The sequence below is a fragment of the Hypanus sabinus genome, chromosome 19, assembly GCF_030144855.1.
Source record: "Hypanus sabinus isolate sHypSab1 chromosome 19, sHypSab1.hap1, whole genome shotgun sequence".
NCBI classification, from domain to species: Eukaryota; Metazoa; Chordata; class Chondrichthyes; order Myliobatiformes; family Dasyatidae; genus Hypanus; species Hypanus sabinus.
The window spans coordinates 16,967,384-16,984,484 of record NC_082724.1 but is presented as its reverse complement, the minus strand read 5'-3'; positions in this window follow the sequence as shown (position 1 = coordinate 16,984,484).

Below are 17,101 nucleotides of genomic sequence, written 5' to 3'. Positions count from 1 at the left end.
TCAGGGTAACAGCAAAGGCAGCTTGACTTACCCAAACAGAGGCAAGGACAGCAAGGGACAGATCCCACCAGAGGGTAATGACAGCCTGACTTACCCCCACAGAGGCAAGGACAGGAATGGGACAGATACCACCATAGGATAACAGCAAGACCAGCCTGACTTACCCCACAGCAACAAGGACAGGATACCAACAAGACAAGCCAGCAACCACATGCAAACCCAGGGCCACTTATATTCCAGCCCCAATATGATCATCAGGTGCCTGTGATTAAGCCCAACTGAAACAACGGACAGCCAGAAAACCCGGAGTCCGGAGTTGACGGACCGGATCATGAACCAGAACGTGGATTTCACGGACCGGACCATGACAAAGACCACAAGACCATAAGACATAGAACATAGAATAGTACATAAGAACAGAATTAGGCCATTTGGCCCATCGTGTCTTCTCTGCCATTTCATCATGTCTGACCCATTTCCCTCTCGACCCCATTCTTCTGCCTTCCCCCTGTAACCTTTCACACCCTGATTAAGAATCTATCAATCTCCACCTTGAGTGCAGCCAATGACTTGGGCTCCACAGCCGTCTATGGCAACAAAGTCCATAAATTCACCACCATCTGGCTGAGGAAATTTCTCCTCATCTCTGGACATTCCACTATTTTGAGGCTGTGCCCTCTAGTTCAAGACTGCTCCACCATAGGAAACATCCTCTCCACATTCAGTCTATCTCGGCCTTTCAACATTCGATAAGTTTCAATTAGATCACACTCTCCTCACCACCCTCCCCCCAAGTACTCTAAATTCCAGTGAGAACAGGCCCAGAGCCAATAATTGCTCCTCATGAGATAACCCTTTCAATCTCAGAATTATTCTTGTGAACTTCATCTGAACCCTCCCCAAGGTCAGCACATCCTTTCTTAACTAAGGGGTTCAGAATCACTCACAATACTCCAAGCATTAAAGCCTCACAACACTAAAGCCTCAGCATTACCTCCTTGGTTTTATATTCTAGTCCTCTTGAAATGAATGCTAATACTACATTTGCCTTCCTCACCACTGATACAACTTACAAATTAACCTTTAGGGAATTCTGCACGAGGACTGCCAAGTCCCTTTGCCTTTGGGCTGTTGAATTTTCTCCTCATTTAGAAAATAGGCCATGTTCTTATTCCTTTTACCAAAGTGCATGACCGTACGCTTCCCGACACTGAATCCCATCTGCCACTTCTTTGCCCTTTCATCTAGTTTGTCTAAGTCCTTCTGCAGCCTCCCTGCTCCCTCAGCACCACCTAACTTCATACAGTCCACAAAATTACCCACAAAGCCATCAGTTCCATCATCCAACTCACTGACATGCAGCATAAAAAGCATCAGTCCCAATACCAACTCCTGCGGGACTCCACTAGTCACCGATGGCCAAAAAGAAAAGGCTCCCTTTATTCCCACTCTTTCCTCCTGCCAATCTGCTACTGCTCTATCCGTGCTAGTGTCCTTCCTGTAATACCACAGAACCTCTTCTCCTCTAACTATTGAATCCCCTAGCACTACAGCAGTCCTCTTCTCTCCCTTCCTTTCGGAGTCACAATGCCACCCTCGGTGCCAAAGACCCAGCTGCTGCAGTTGCTGATAGGTCATCCCTCTTAACAGTATCCAAACGGTATACTTATTATTGAGGAGGAACAGCCACAGGGGCTCTCTGCACCGTCTGCCTATTTCCCTTCCCCCTCCTGTCTCCTGCAACTTAGGGGTGACTACGTCCCTGTAGCTCCTTTCTCTCATCTCCTCAGTTACCTTTATAAGCCAAAGGTCATCGAGTTTCAACTCCAGTTCCTTAGCGCGTCCTCTGAGGAGCTGCAGCTCAGTGCGCCTGGTGCAGATGTGGTTATCCAGGAGGCTGGAGGTCTCCTGGGATTCCCACATCTCACACAAAGAACACAGCACAGCCCCTAAAGCTGTACTCCCTGCTCTGAATATGCACTAACAGATGGAGAATGAAGAAGAGGAAGGAGAAAGAAGAAGAAGAAACTTACCAGATGCTTACCCCGCCCAAGCGTGATCTCACTGAAGCCCGAGCCCAAGCTCCCCAATCTAAACCTGGTCCACTTCAACAATGGCTGCTCCAAAAAAAATGGCCCCTCTGCTTGTCCTTTCCTTGGTTTTATTTCCCCTTGCAACTGTGCTGCCGAGAAAAGCCGAAATCGCTATAAGCAATTTGGTGAATCAGTTATGCTCTGTTGTTCAATAAATAAGTATACCTTCACCATCGTGTACTGATGTCTGTCTCAATATTCTAATTCCTCAGTAAAAGTTTGAGCATATGTAACTTTTAATACTAGTTGAATTTTTAGTTGGGCTCTACCTTTTCTACTGTGGAAGTCAGAGCCAGCCACAATCTTCTTATTTTTATGAAATATAACTGAATTCCTTCTTACTCCGTTGGAAGCAATATTGAACAACTGTACCAGTATTAGAAACAACATGGAACAAAATGTTACTTCACAAAGAAGCACAGGGATTGTACACCATGGATGTAAGGAGAAACACAAGGTACAATAATGACTAATTATTATAATACTGATTATTGTTATAATTGCTGATGCCATAGAAAGGGTGCAGAGGAGATTTACAAGGTTGTTGCCTGGATTGGGGAGCATTCCTTACAAGAATAGGTTGAGTGAACTCGGCCTTTTCTCCTTGGAGAGACGGAGGATGAGAGGTGACCTGAGAGAGGTGTATAAGATGATGAGGGGCATTGATCGTGTGGATAGTCAGAGGCTTTTCCCCAGGGCTGAAATGGCTAACATGAGAGGGCATAGTTTTAAGGCGCTTGGAAGCAGATACAGAGGAGATGTCAGGGGTAAGTTTTTTACGCAGAGAGTGGTGAGTGCGTGGAACGGGCTGCTGGCAGCAGTGGTGGAGGTGGATATGGTAGGGTGTTTTAAGAGACTCCTGGAAAAAGTACATGGAGCTTAGAAAAATAGAGGGCTATGGGTAACCCTAGGTAATTTCTAAAGTAAGTACATATTCAGTCCAACATTGTGGGCCGAAGAGCCTGTATTGTGCTGTAGGTTTTCTATGTTTCTAATTACACAATTGTGGCTCTGTATCACAAGTTTCTGACTGTGTTCTAATCATCTCCCTCACTCAGGTGGACCTTGTTTTCTCGGATCATGCAAAGTCAGATGATTTATGTCCACTTATAGTTTTGCCAACAAATTACATGATAAACTACAAGCACACAAGGCTGGGGAGTCCAGGTCCAAACATAAGTAGCTAGTTATGTGTTGCTCTTTGCCCATTAAGTGCTACCAGCTTTTCAAGGGCAGAAGGAAATGTGGTGGGGTTTGGATTATGAGCTCAGTATGGTAAAAGACCAGATATGAGAGAAAAGCAAGTTCAGGTACAATTGTAAATTGCACAGAGACACAGGGATTTTTTTGTGTTTGTCATGGGGAAACAGATAAACCGGAGGGCCAGAGGAAAACAAGGCCACTTTGACTTTCGAGGTTGAAAGGTTTCTCTAAAATCTGTTGTTTCTTGGTCTCGGGAGAACAGTGTACCTCAGCAGCCTAACCGAGCTATTCTTCCTGGGAATTGCCTTTTGAGGTCTGGATAAACAACTATCTGCTGAGAAACCCAAGGAATATGTAAAAATATCAAGAAGTTTACAAAGACATTTGGTTAAGAAAATGGATGGAAAGATTTAGAGGGATACAGGCCAAATTAAGGCAAATGGGACTAGCTTAGTGGGCACAGGCAACTTGTGCTGACGGGCCAATTTCCATAGTCTATGACTCAACTACGATAATTTAAGTTACAGCACAGAAACAGTGAGATATTCAGTGCATCTGGTCACTTACAGTATCTTTCCATGGAAGCAAGTGCCTTCAGTCACAGCTATCTGGCCTGGTGCTTTTTCTGTTTATCTCATTTCCTTTCATTCGGTTTCTTTCCTTTAACTTGAATTACTCTCACATTTCTGGATGCATTCCAAAATTGTCATCTATTGCTCATAATAACAGCAGAGCCAAAAGAATAAATGCCATGTCAAATGCACACTCAGGAGAGTGCTTGAGATACAAACACACCAATCTGGGAAGTGTCACTAATCTAGTTTTACAAAAATAATTCATGTGATGTGGGTGTTTCGGCGAAAGCTGATATTTATTGCCCCTTGTCAATTGCCCTTGAGAGGGTAGAGGTGAGCAGCCTTCTTGAACCACCTCTGTCAGTGTGATGAAGATGCTCCTTCAGTGCTAATGATTAAGAAATTCCAGTTACAACGCAGGCAAGTGGAAACTATTCCATCTCACTCCTGATGTGCCTTGGCAGATAATCTCTAGGGATTCCACGGGAGATCATCTGTTAGACAAAGACTGGCCTCTGATCCACAGTTTCTAGCCACAGTACTTGTGTGGCTGGTATAGTTAGCTTTTGGGTCATTTGTGACACCATCCCCACAAACATCACCATATCAAGGATGTTGTTAGTGGGGCTGATATCATTCAGTGTCATGGCACTTGGGTCTCTTTAGTTAGAGGTGGTTATCTGTGCTTGGTGCATGTTACAAGCCATTTACCAAACCCAAGCCTTGTGGTTTTCTGGGTCTCATTCCACCTTAGAAGGAGTTAACAACGGAACTGAATGTATCACTCCGGTTCTGTTGGCAGCGTAAGTCCAGGGAAGACACCGTCCGGCCCACCAAACGAGGGGTAATGAAGTGCAAGCCCCCCCTCCAATCCCCCTGTTGTGTGGACGCTGTGTGACGTGTTACCCTGTTACAGATCAGTGCACCACATACGATTAAAAGATTTCGCTTTATAATCCGTAATTTGATGAAGGGGTTAGTAAGGAAAAAGCAAAAAAAGAAAGGGGCCTATTTTAAATGAAACAGTCTAACGTGCACAAATTGGAGCTCACAGTTTCCTCTTTGCCGATCCTCCGTCGATCTCCCCGGGCTTCACTGAATCCTGGGTCGACTCCTCCAACCTCTCCTCTCCAGCTTCTCTCTGCTCCCCTCTCAAAAGCCCCAAGTCCAACCTTCACGTCCCTCACCAGAGAAACCTCCCCTGAATCCATTCCTCCCCACTGGATGGCACACGTTTCTCCTATTCCTTACCTTCAACAGTAACCCAACGAGCAGCTTCCACAGAGAACCAAAATGCATAACAGAGAAAAAAATATGAGCCACGGGAACCAGGCCACTGCGTGAACATCAGCAAACATCCCTACTTGTGACCTAATGGAAGGAAAGACTTGGATAAAGCAGTTGAAGATGATCTACCCTTCGACACTACTCTGAGGAATTCCTGGAGCATCGGAATGCTAAAAAGAGGAACTAGATGTACGTTACATACAGCCCTTGGGATTTGGTCAGGGAGGGTTAAGCACCCTTCCTGATGCAAGGGAGGAGTCCCCAGTGGTGTTCTGAACAAGTTACTGAAAACCTGTGTGAAGCCACTAGCTGCAGTGTGCAAGAAGAGTTGGGTGAAGTGCCACAACGATATTACCCGTTAGCATTCACTTCTATCGTGACGAATGCTGTCAGAGCTTGTCGTAGTTAGAATTAACTCCTGCCTAAGCAAGGACCTGGATCCACTGTAGTTTGCCTGCTGCCACAAAAGGTCTACAGGGGACGGACTCTCACTTGGCCTTGGAGCACCTGGACAACAGCACTACTTACGTCAGGCTGCTGTTTATTGATTACAGATCGCTGTCCAAGGCCCTCAGCCCCTCAGTACTAATCAACAAGCTTCAAAAACTGGGCTTCTGTACCTCCCTATGGAACTGCATTCTCGACTTCCTCATCAAGAGACTACAGAAATAAAATCTCCAGCTCACTGACATTCAACACAGGCGCACCTCAAGGATGCATCAACAAAACCGAGGAAGTAATCATGGACTTCAGAAAGGGGAAATCGGGAGAACACACGCCAGTTCTCATCGAGAGGTCAATAATCGAAAGGGTGGGCAGCTTCATGGCTCAAAGGATCTATGCTGGGCCCAACATGCAATCATAATGAAGGCACGCGAGTGGCTTTAGGAGTCTGAGGAGATTTGGCATAGGTCACTGTAGGTTCTAGCAAGTTTCTACAGATGTACCGTGGAGAGCATTCTAACTGCTTGTATCAACGCCTGGTGTGGAGGCTCCAAAACACAGGGTCGGAAGAAGCTGTTGGGTGTGGCAGACTCAGCCAGCTCCTGGGCACAAGTCTCCACAACATCGAGGACATCTTCAAAGTGTGGTGCTTCAGGAGGGTGACATCCATCATTAAAGACTCTCACCACCCGGGATATGCCCTCTTCTCCTACACCAGGGAGGAGGTACAGGAGCCCAAAGATGCACTCACAATGCTTCTTCACCTCCACCATCAGTCCATAAACCCAGGAACACACCTCCCCACTCCTCTTTTGCACTATTTACTTTTTATTTTAACCGATAGTAATGTTTATGTCTTGCATTGTACTGTTGTCAAAAGAAACAAACACTTCATGATATATAGTATGTCAAGGAAAATAAACCTGATTCTGAACTGTAACTTCTGAATGGTTGCCAGCCTTGTAAAAGTTAAAAGTAAATAGTGCTCTATCTGTTTTACTTATCTTGATATGTTTAATTGTTTACAAGAAACAATTTGTTTCTACTTGAACAATTTTTAATTGTCTCTGATAATGGGGACTCTCCAAGGGTGTGTTCCCTCAGGAACTCTTGCCTGGTGCCTGGTGGTCTGGGACACCTCTTGGGGAGCTAGTTTTCACATCCAGAAAATGTTACCCAATTGGACAGACATTGTGGGTGGGAGCCTGCAAGATCCAGAACTATTCATTTTTGTATATTTTGCCAGAATGCAGGAAATGTGACATACAATGATATGTCAATGTTTGCAAACTCACTTCCGTTCTCGTTCCTCGAAAGCTAATAAATACTTTGCTTAATCATTCAGGTTAACAGACAGCTTGCGTTTTATATGTACCACTCAGTCCTGAGGCTTTATTTGATTAACAAGCCAAATTAAAAAGAAGTATCTGGACTGCAAGGTAAGCGATTAGATTTAACACAAATGGTTTATTTTAAATCATTAAATTGGTACAAAAAATTATCTTTACTTATTAAGACCATTAGATATAGAATTAGGTCATTTGCTGCACCGAGTCTGTTCCACCATGGATGAATATTTTTAACTTAATTTTCCTGCCTTCTCCCCATAACCCTTAATCCTCTAATTGATTAAATCTAAAGAGTGAACTGAAAATGTGAGCTTCTGATGCTTCATATAGTTGTTCTCACCCTAGCCCTTCCTTTCCTGAAACCCATTGTGTGTTGTGGTTGCAGGAGCTTGTTCTCAAGTAACTGCTCCTCACGTATGTGCTGAAACAAGAATGGAGGGTTAGACATTTGCAGGGAATGCCAAGCCATCTTCATCTGTATTTTTAAATCTCCAACAAATATACGAGCAAAATCCTTAAATTCAGATAAACATGTCTTTGAAGCCTCAAGCAGGACAGTATTTCCATTTTGCCAGCTTCTGTTATTCATCATTGTTGTGTGCCGTGTCGTGTGCAATTGGACCATGATTGTTCTCGGCAAATTTTCCAGCAGAAGTGGGGGTTTGCCATTGCCTTCTTCTGGGCAGTGTCTTTACAAGACGGGTGACCCCAGCCGTTATCCATACTCTTCAGAGATTGACTGGCTGGTGTCACTGGTCGCATAACCAGGACTTGTGATATGCACCAGCTGCTCATACGACCGTCCACCACCTGCTGCCATGGCTTCACGTGTCCCTGATCGAGGGAGCCGAGCAGGTGCCGCACCTTGCCCAAGGGAGACCTGCAGGCTACCAGAGGGAAGGAGCACCTTACACCTCCTTTGGTAGAGACGCATCCCCAGCCTGTCTCCACCCGCCACATGTTATATTTCTGCCCTATTCTCTTAATGACTTTTAACTCTAAACAGAGCATGAATCTGATAATTATTATAAAGATTTGTTTGATGGTTCTCACTAATATTAGTAGAGTTGCTACAAAAGTTCAATTGATGAGCACGTACTGTGTACTCCAATCAGTCACTAACTCAGAGACCAAAGAAGGAACATAAAATGAGTAAGACTATAAAACATAGGAGCAGAGTTACACCGTTATGTCCACTGAGTCTGCTCCACCATTTAATTTATTTTTCCTCCTAACCCGATTCTCCTGCCTTCTCCCCATAACCTTTGATGCCCTTACTAATCAAGAGCATATCATATTTCTGCTTTAAATATACCCAACGACTTGGCCTCCACAACTGTCTGTGGCAATGAACTCTGCAGATTCACCTACTTCTGGCTAAAGGAATTCCTTCTCATTTCTGTTCTAAAGGGACACCCTTCTGTTCTGAGTCTTGCCCACTATCGGATACATTCTTTCAATACTTGGTAGGATAGCACTAAGGGTGTGTCTTCCACAAATATCACAGGTATGGTTGCTACATCTATGATGAAAGTACTAAGAACTTAATTTAGAAGTAAGTTGCTTAATTGTAACTTCAAGATTTGGGGTGTTTGGAAAATGTGTGTAATAGCATTGTCAGTTATCATCAGTTTTGACACTAGCACTAGATAGTTAAGTTACTGGACTAACAAGTAGAATTCTGGACCATTGGACAGGGGACGTAAGACGGAATGTGGCCACGGCAGCTGAATTTAAACTTAAGTTAACATAGAAACATAGAAAACATACAGCACAATACAGGCCCTTCGGCCCACAAAGCCGTGTCGAACGTGTCCCTACCTTAGAACTACCTCGGCTTTACCCATATCCGTCTATTCTTCTAAGCTCCATGTAACCATCCAGGAGTCTCTTAAAAGACCCCATCGTTTCCACCTCCGCCACCGCCGGCAGCCCATTCCACACACTCACCACTCTCTACGTAAAAAACTTACCCAACATCTCCTCTGTACCTGCTGTCCAAGCACCTTAAAACTGTGTCCTCTCATGTTAACTATTTCAGCCCTAGGGAAAAGCCTCTGACTATCCACACGATCAATGCCTCTCATCATCTTGTACACCTCTATCAAGTCACCTCTCATCCTCCGTCGCTGCAAGGAGAAAAGGCCGAGTTCACTCAAGCTACTAAAGACCGGCATTAAAAAAGGCAAGGAAACCATGAAACTATACAGAGGAATATACCTGATTCAACAATCCCTTACCTTGTCTGTTCTAAATGGAACCTCACACTCAGAAATGTGATTGACTCCTAATTGCATCCTCATTTAAGGATTGGGATGGACAGAAAACATTGGTATTTGAGTGAAAAAATACATTCGGAAGCAAAGTAGCAGGAACGGCTAAAAGAAGCATTTGATATAAACCATTAAATTCTGCATTTACAGCACACGACAGAGTTTGTCATATTGCCTAGAGTACTTTGGGAATGAAATGGCAGTTCTTTAACTGCACATGTACTTCTGTTGTCTAAATACCCTCCACCGACTTCAATTATTTCCATGTTTCTATACTTGCTATCAGTACGCACATATGAGTAATGGTCCTATTTATCCCAGTAAAGGAATCAACAACTTTGGGAAAAGAGAAAAAGGGAGAAATGGAACAAAAAAAATGTTCCTTAGCAATTTCTGCTGACTTTTATTGTTTTTTTTTACAGCCGTTTGCTTCCGTGCAGTACAAAATGTTGGCCACTGCTGGGTTAGTGTTGTCTTTCCTGTTTAAGTTGCCAAGTGCTGAGTTGTGTCCTGTGTCCTGTGAATGCACAAAAATCAGTCGCCGAGGCTTCAAAGTTGACTGCAGCTCGAGACAGCTGAAAGAAGTTCCCGTTCTTCATGGAAACACAATTGAACTCTACCTACAGAATAACCATTTAACCTCCGTTGCTCCCGGAAAATTTGATATGCTTCACAACTTGAGAAAGGTCGATCTTTCCTCCAACCCATGGAACTGTGATTGCCATATTGGGTACCTCAAACACTGGCTAGAAGACCAGAAATTCATTTCTGATTCACCAGTTCTTTGTTCAACTCCTGTTTTAATTAAAGGCAAACATATATTGAATCTAACAGGGAATGAATACCCTGCCTGTAAGGGTCGTGAATATACCCACTGTAAATCAATTATTTACAGATACGCCTGTATTTTTACTGTATCTTTGTCTGTTTTCCTTTTGTTGATATGTGCAGTTTACATTGCTAAGTATTTGACTTACTGGGTTTTTATGGTAGAATGCCCTGGAAGACAAAAATACCAATAAAAAAAGAGATGGAGAAAATGGATTTTGCCTATAACACATTTCCTTTATTATTTTCTAGAAAGTATTACATGCTTCAAAGAGGCTCACTTCCAGATAATGAAATAGTTTCAGGTGTTTTTATAAATACTGGAGGGGGAATGTGGGAGGGGCTTGAATTGCGAGAGTAAAATGGATTTGTTTTGGATAAAGGCAAACCTATTTATTGACTTGCTTTATATTCTCACACAAATTATTCCTAATGCATTTCAGATTTACAATATAGATCATTACAGCACAGTCCAGGCCCTTCTGCCCACAATGTTGTGCCAACCCTTAACCTACTCTAAGATCAAACTGACCTTTTCCTCCCACATAGCCTTCCATTTACTATCATTCATGTACCTCTCTGTGAGTCTCTTAAACATCCCTAATGTAACTGCCTCTACCACCATCCCAGCAGCACGTTCCACACAAGCACCACTCTCCGTATTTCCTCCTTTTAGCCATTTCTTTGACTGCAGCTCACATTAGCTGAAAGAAATTCCTGTTCTTCCTGAAAAGACAATTGATCTCTACCTACCATTCAACCACCTTTGCTCCAGGAAAGTTTGACCTACTTCCCGCCAACTATCAGCTCATTGACAAAATATTAAATGCTCTTTCTGGAATGTATTCCAGAAACTAGTTACTCTGCAATCCCATTCAAATTTCTAACGTTAAACGATTTGTACACAGCTGCAGAGTCAAGTTCTCATAATTTCATATCATATTCTTTCTCAGTCATCAGGAATCCTCCCCATCAAAGTACTGCATGTTATTTGAAAATGAACCTGCACTTTGCAAGACGTTTTTGAGAGCTGGCAGAAATGTTTGTCAGTTCTGTTAGTATCAGAGAGATGTTACTGGCAATTGGAAAGCCAGGAAACAAAAGATCAGATCTCAATTTGGGCCAACATAAATATGAATTCAATGTCCACACGGGAATGATGTAGAAGCAATAATGGAGAATTTTGGCCATGAGGAACAAGTGTAGATTGAGGTTTTTACCTTTGGAATTTAGTTTACGAGATTGAGATGGAATAGAGAGGAAGGGCCTATTTCCCTTAGCAGTAGGGTCAATTATAGATTTAAAGTAATTGGTTGAAAATTAAGGGGAAAAAAGGCTGAAACAGAAACCCTCCTCATGTTTCAGAAGATCTTAGATATGCATTGCAAGTACCCTAACCCTCAAGGCCAGGCACAAGGAGCAAGGAAGTAGAATTAATCTGGATATCATTTATGGTCGACCAGAACACAGCAGCCAAAATGACCCCCTTCAGTTTGTTAAAATTCTGTCATTCCATGATTCTACATATTCACAGTTACAAACTTTTTTAATTACCTGAGGATCTTGTTGGCTAGAGAAGAATATAAGGTTGAACAGTGACAAAATAAGGAAGATAATGAGCATCAAAGAAATACGCAACATATTAGCTGCTATAGCATCTGCAAAAATGATTGTAAATTCCTGTGACCGAAAATGAAATACTGAAGAAGTAAACATGTTTCTGCGGGTTAATTACCAACAAATTGTAATATTGCTGTGCTTTTCATGTTCGTAGAAATAACGTGCTGCTACAGCTGAGAGAAATAAAGATTCTATAATGCCTTTAATTCCTGTGTCCCAGTGTTTTCTAAAAATTATTTAATGCCTGTAATTCCTGTGTCCCAGTGTTTACTAAAAATTCTTTAATGCCTGCATTTCCTGTGTCCCAGTGTTATCCATCTCAAGGTGCAACTGACTGATAATCATCACATCCTACACAACATAACACAGGAGATGAAACCAAAATAGTGTGAAAATAGAAGTCTGTGGATTGTTCCAACTTTTTATTTCTACAGCCATTTGACTCATGCTCTGTAAATTTTAACTCTTATTGCTAATTGAATTGCGTCACTTGGGAAGTGATTGCCTTGTAATGAAACCATACAGGTTGCTTTCAGTTTACTGTGGTCACTGATGTCACACTTAAAACTAATAGCAAGCCACTCGAACGGCATTGGCTTAAAGCAACTTCTTGAGATGATACATTAGGCTTCACTGCAGTACAGGCACATGTCCAGAGACACTTCACCCAGCTTCTCCAGTTTTAATTGGCTGCCACATTGGAAGGAACTCTTTCATAGGTACTGGGGATAGAAAACAAAATTGTATAGAGTGTTAGACTAATACAGCATGGGTAAAGGCCCTTCAGCCCACTGGTCCACGCTGGCCAAGACCCAAATTTGGTGCAAGGGGCAAATGCGGGTTAACTGGCACCTTAAAACCAGTCTCTTCGGGCAGTTGGGGCTCATCAGCTGTGGCTGGCAGCTCATCTGGGAGAAGGAAAACTCTGGTCTCAAACCTCCACTGCCTTGCGACTATACCCACTCATGGGGACGGCTTTGGGAGTAAACCCCGTGGGAAAAATCCGGAGCTGGAGTCCCTAAGGCGGTCCCACGTTGAGTTCCACACTGACTGACAACTCTTTGCGATGCTGCTGGTGCCAAACTGTATCGGTCTTTGGGTTCATCAGATGCGTGGAGAGGGGAAACTTACATGGGCGGCCAGGTTGCTCTCCGTATCATACTGCCCAGGCTTGCGTATCTAGACAGCTAGGACATAACATCCATGGTCAACTCTGTCCAGCGGAGGCCTCAGACTCAGGCCTGTCTTTTAAAAGTTGTTATTGTGTCTGCCTCAACCACCTCCTCTGGCAGTTCATCCAGATATGTATCACGCGTGTCATAGAGTTATAGAAAAGTGCAGCACAGAGATTAGCCGTCCTGCCCATCTAGTCTGTGCCAAGCCCTTTAAAATGCCTACTCCCATCGACCTGCACTGGGTATCCAGGGTCAGTGATCAGAGGCTGGCAATGTCCTTGGAGTGTGTGGTGAAGCTCGAGCAGAATTAGCCTTCACAAATCCACAGAACTGTCTAAAAGCAAAATCAAACATTCCTTTCTGCTGGCGACAGGCAATGTGGAAACCCAAAATGAGCATCAAAATCAGAAGCCCAAAGGTTCATTTTATTGTCACAGTATGCATGTGCAATACAACTCTGATATTTGTCTTCTCCAGATTGCCATGAAGTGCAGAAAAACCATGGGGAAAGAACCATGAAAGAAAAGGCATCAACCCCCCCCCCCCACCCAGCATAAAAAAAGGAACAAAACATGCAAACCCCAAAATCCCCCACCCCCTCAATTGCACAAAAAAACTAACAGCTATCTCCGTATGCAAAATGGCAGTTGGAACTCAAAAACCTCAAACCCTCAACCCCCTCCCTCGCAAAAAACCAGTGACAATAACATCAAATCCTCCCAAACGCCCTCAAAACAAACAGTGATTCTTTGATTAGTGGGACCAGCAATAGTCAAGCATGATGTTGGGATGTTTAGATAACATCAGGTATCCACATTGTGAATAAACTGGTGGGACTGAGAAATGAAATGCTGTCGTGTCCACAGCTACCGGTGTTGTTTTTCACCGGCTGGTGGGTTATCATTGATGTTGCAGTGAAACAGACAGTTTCAACCACCAGTGTTGTAACAGCGCTTTCATTTCTGATAATTGCAGTTTCACGTAGCCAAACCTTTGCAAATGAAAATCAGTAAAAGGACTGCAGGTGCCAAAAACTGAAATAAAACCAGAAAATGCTGGAAATACACAGCAGGTTGGGCAGAAACTGGGGGAAAGGATCTCAAATTGGAAGCTCTTTGTTTCATAGAGTTGTTTTTAGTAGAGGCCTTAAGAGCGTGGTGGGGGGGGGGGGGGGGGGTTTCAAATCCGGTTGTTCTTTTTATGTTTGCATTTAGATCTCTCGTAGTGGACCACTGTTTTTTAATAAAACTTTTTTATAAGATTTGTACTTTTTAACAAACTCACATATTTTGCACAGTATGTGTTGGTTCATCCCCACTCACTGACAGAAAACGATATAGAGCTAAATCTTTCTCATTTTTCATTGGCTAGTATTGGAACATTACCCACATGATGTAATTGTGCAACCATTGATTGGTTTAGTTTATCTAAGGGATTTTCCTTAATTTATCTATAAAAGTGATGGTTTTTTTCAGAGGCACCATCTTTTTGTCTTGGCATTTTTTGCCATTTGCTTGCCTCTTCGCATCATTTTTCACCTCTTAATTTTGTTTACTTAGCATTTGTGTGTTTGCTTGTACTCTAAAATTAACGATCATTAGAATTACATCTGCTCATCGTTCCTGACTCCCGGAAGAACCCCAGGGATCAAAAAATAAACAGAGATCCAACAGCTGGCATCTAACCTGGTATAGCTCTCTTCTTCCAAAATGAATTTATCTTCTCAGTGAATTTATTTTCTCTTTTGGGTTGGGGGTGGGGCATTGCTGTAATATCCGATTTTTTTTGCAGTATAGTACATTGAAAATATTCATCGCCATGTATCTGTTGAAATTTTAGTTAAAATAAGTGGGTTAACATGGAAGCTGAGCAGGTAGAGTAGCTGTCTCATGTCTTCAGCAACTTGGTTTCATCCTGACTTCCCAGAGGCTCCAGTTTCTTCTGACAAGTTAAAGATTTGTGGCCTGGTATCTGTAAGGTATCTGCAGTGCAGCTGAGTAGTAGGAGGGCCATTGTGGAGCTGGGGAGCAAGTGAAAGATGTTAAGTTACAAAGAAATATTAGAACAATGGAATTGTTGTAGGAGCCAACACAGTCTTGACTGACTGAATCATCTCCCCTTGTCATGTGAAATTATGAAATTTCCAACAGAGGCCTTATCCAGATATACAATGGACTTAACACCAGCTTTTTACAGCTGCCTGAAGTAACCAATGCCAATGTTACCATCAGTATTCAGACACAGCTTGAGGGCATGATAGAACAAAGAGATTTATTTTCTATTCCGGTAAGTCCAACCAACCCACTTGTACTAGAGCAGGGGTCCACGGACCCCTTGGTCGATGATAGGGGTCCACGGCATAAAAGAGGTTGGGAGCCCCTGTTAACCGGAGGAGTTTTAAATCTGTTGAAGTGAGAGTGTGGTCTACTTTTGAAAGCCAGCCTGCTCCTCATCTGAAGGGCTTGTCAATGTCCTGTCGACGGCGAGGTAGGTGATGTGGCAGGCAGGCAAGTAATTTCCAGAACTGTGTAAAAGGAACTTACTTTACTGCCTGTTACACGGCTGGTGGTTAGGGCATCATGGGAGTCCTCCATCTTCAGGGCTTCCTTCATCATGTTAGCAGCTTCCTCTCAGTTTTCACTGCATTCAGTCATGCAAGTCCCAGGAGAAGACTCGGGAATGTTATGAAGTTGAAGGAACCTTCATTCCTGTTTCCATAACGATTTTGTTTTACCAGTCATGGCTGTTAGTCCCAAGCTCAGCCCTCAAACCTGGAAGAGTGGTAGATCTGACCTCTACCCTTCGACCTGTTTGGCATGGGTGACCCTACCAAGAACCAAACCTGAATCCAGCCAACATAGCTCTCCGGGTCATTGAGGCACGCAAGCCTACAAACCACAGCAAGGTTGTAGTCCCCTTGGAGGATGGAACAGAAAGAAAAGTTGTAAATACTCAGTAGGTCATGAAATACTCAGTAGGGAGAGAAATAGAGTTAATATGAAATGCTAATTTCTGTTCGACCTACTGAGAATTTCCAGCATTTTTGTTTTTTTATTTCGAATTGAATTTGCACACTTAAATTTTTGGGCCTCTTCCCACAGGTTAGATTGAATGGAGCATTCATGATGCAAAAGCTGCCCAGAGGGCTGTTAAAACTGCACCAGGGTCCTGCTTGACCATGGGATGGAAATTTTACTTATAACAGAAAGCAAAACACAAAATGCTGGAGGAACTCAGCAGGTCAAGCGCCATCTATGGAAATGAATGAACAGTCAACATTTCGGGCTGAGATCTTTCTTCAGGACTGGAAACAAAGTGGGAAGACATCCAGCAAATTCAGGATAGAGTTTCGAAACGAAAATGACTGAGGATTGGGAGAGAGTGAATATGTTTACCAAACGTAATTTAACTTTGCCTATAAAATAGAATTAAATTTCCTCCTTACTGCATCTGATTATCTACAAACAGTCTGTTCTGCCCCTAAATAATAGCATTATCTTTTAAAAATTGGAACACCCCAAAAATACAAATGGCGTTGCAGTGATAATCTTAATCTGACTCCTGATGTGGGAAATGTTTTTTCCTATAAGTGATTAAAAAGGAAAGAAGGAAATGTTGTTAGAGGCAAACACGAGGAAATCTGCAGATGCTGGAAATTCAAGCAACACACACAAACTGCTGGTGGAATGCAGCAGGCCAGGCAGCATCTATAGGAAGAAGCGTTGTCGATGTTTCAGGCCAAGACCCTTCGACAGGAAGGGTCTCAGTCCGAAATGTCGACAGTGTTGTAAGAGGATTCTTGGCAACATTGCCAATGACAATGTCTTTTAAGAGCCTCTTAGATAGGTACGTGGAGGTTAGAAAATTAGAGGGCTATTTGCCAGGGAAATTCTAGGCAGTTTCTAGAGTAGGTTACATGGTCAGCACAACATTGTGGGCCAAAGGGCCTGTAATGTGCTGTAGATTTCTATGTTCTATACAACACACACAAAATGCTGGTGGAACATAGCAGGCCAGGCAGCATCTATAGGGAGAAGCGCTGTCAACGTTTCGGGCCCAGACCCTTCGTCAGGACTAACCGATAGCAAAGATACTAAGGGATTTCTATATTCTATGTTATTGGAGAGCATCTTCAAAATTAAACGCAATCATCTTGACATGCAGTCTCTCCAATTCGCCAGGAGAGGGAGACAAAGTTCAAAGCAGTTTCAACGGGGTTTGTGTTTTTATTAGTAACGTTGACATTTTGCTATA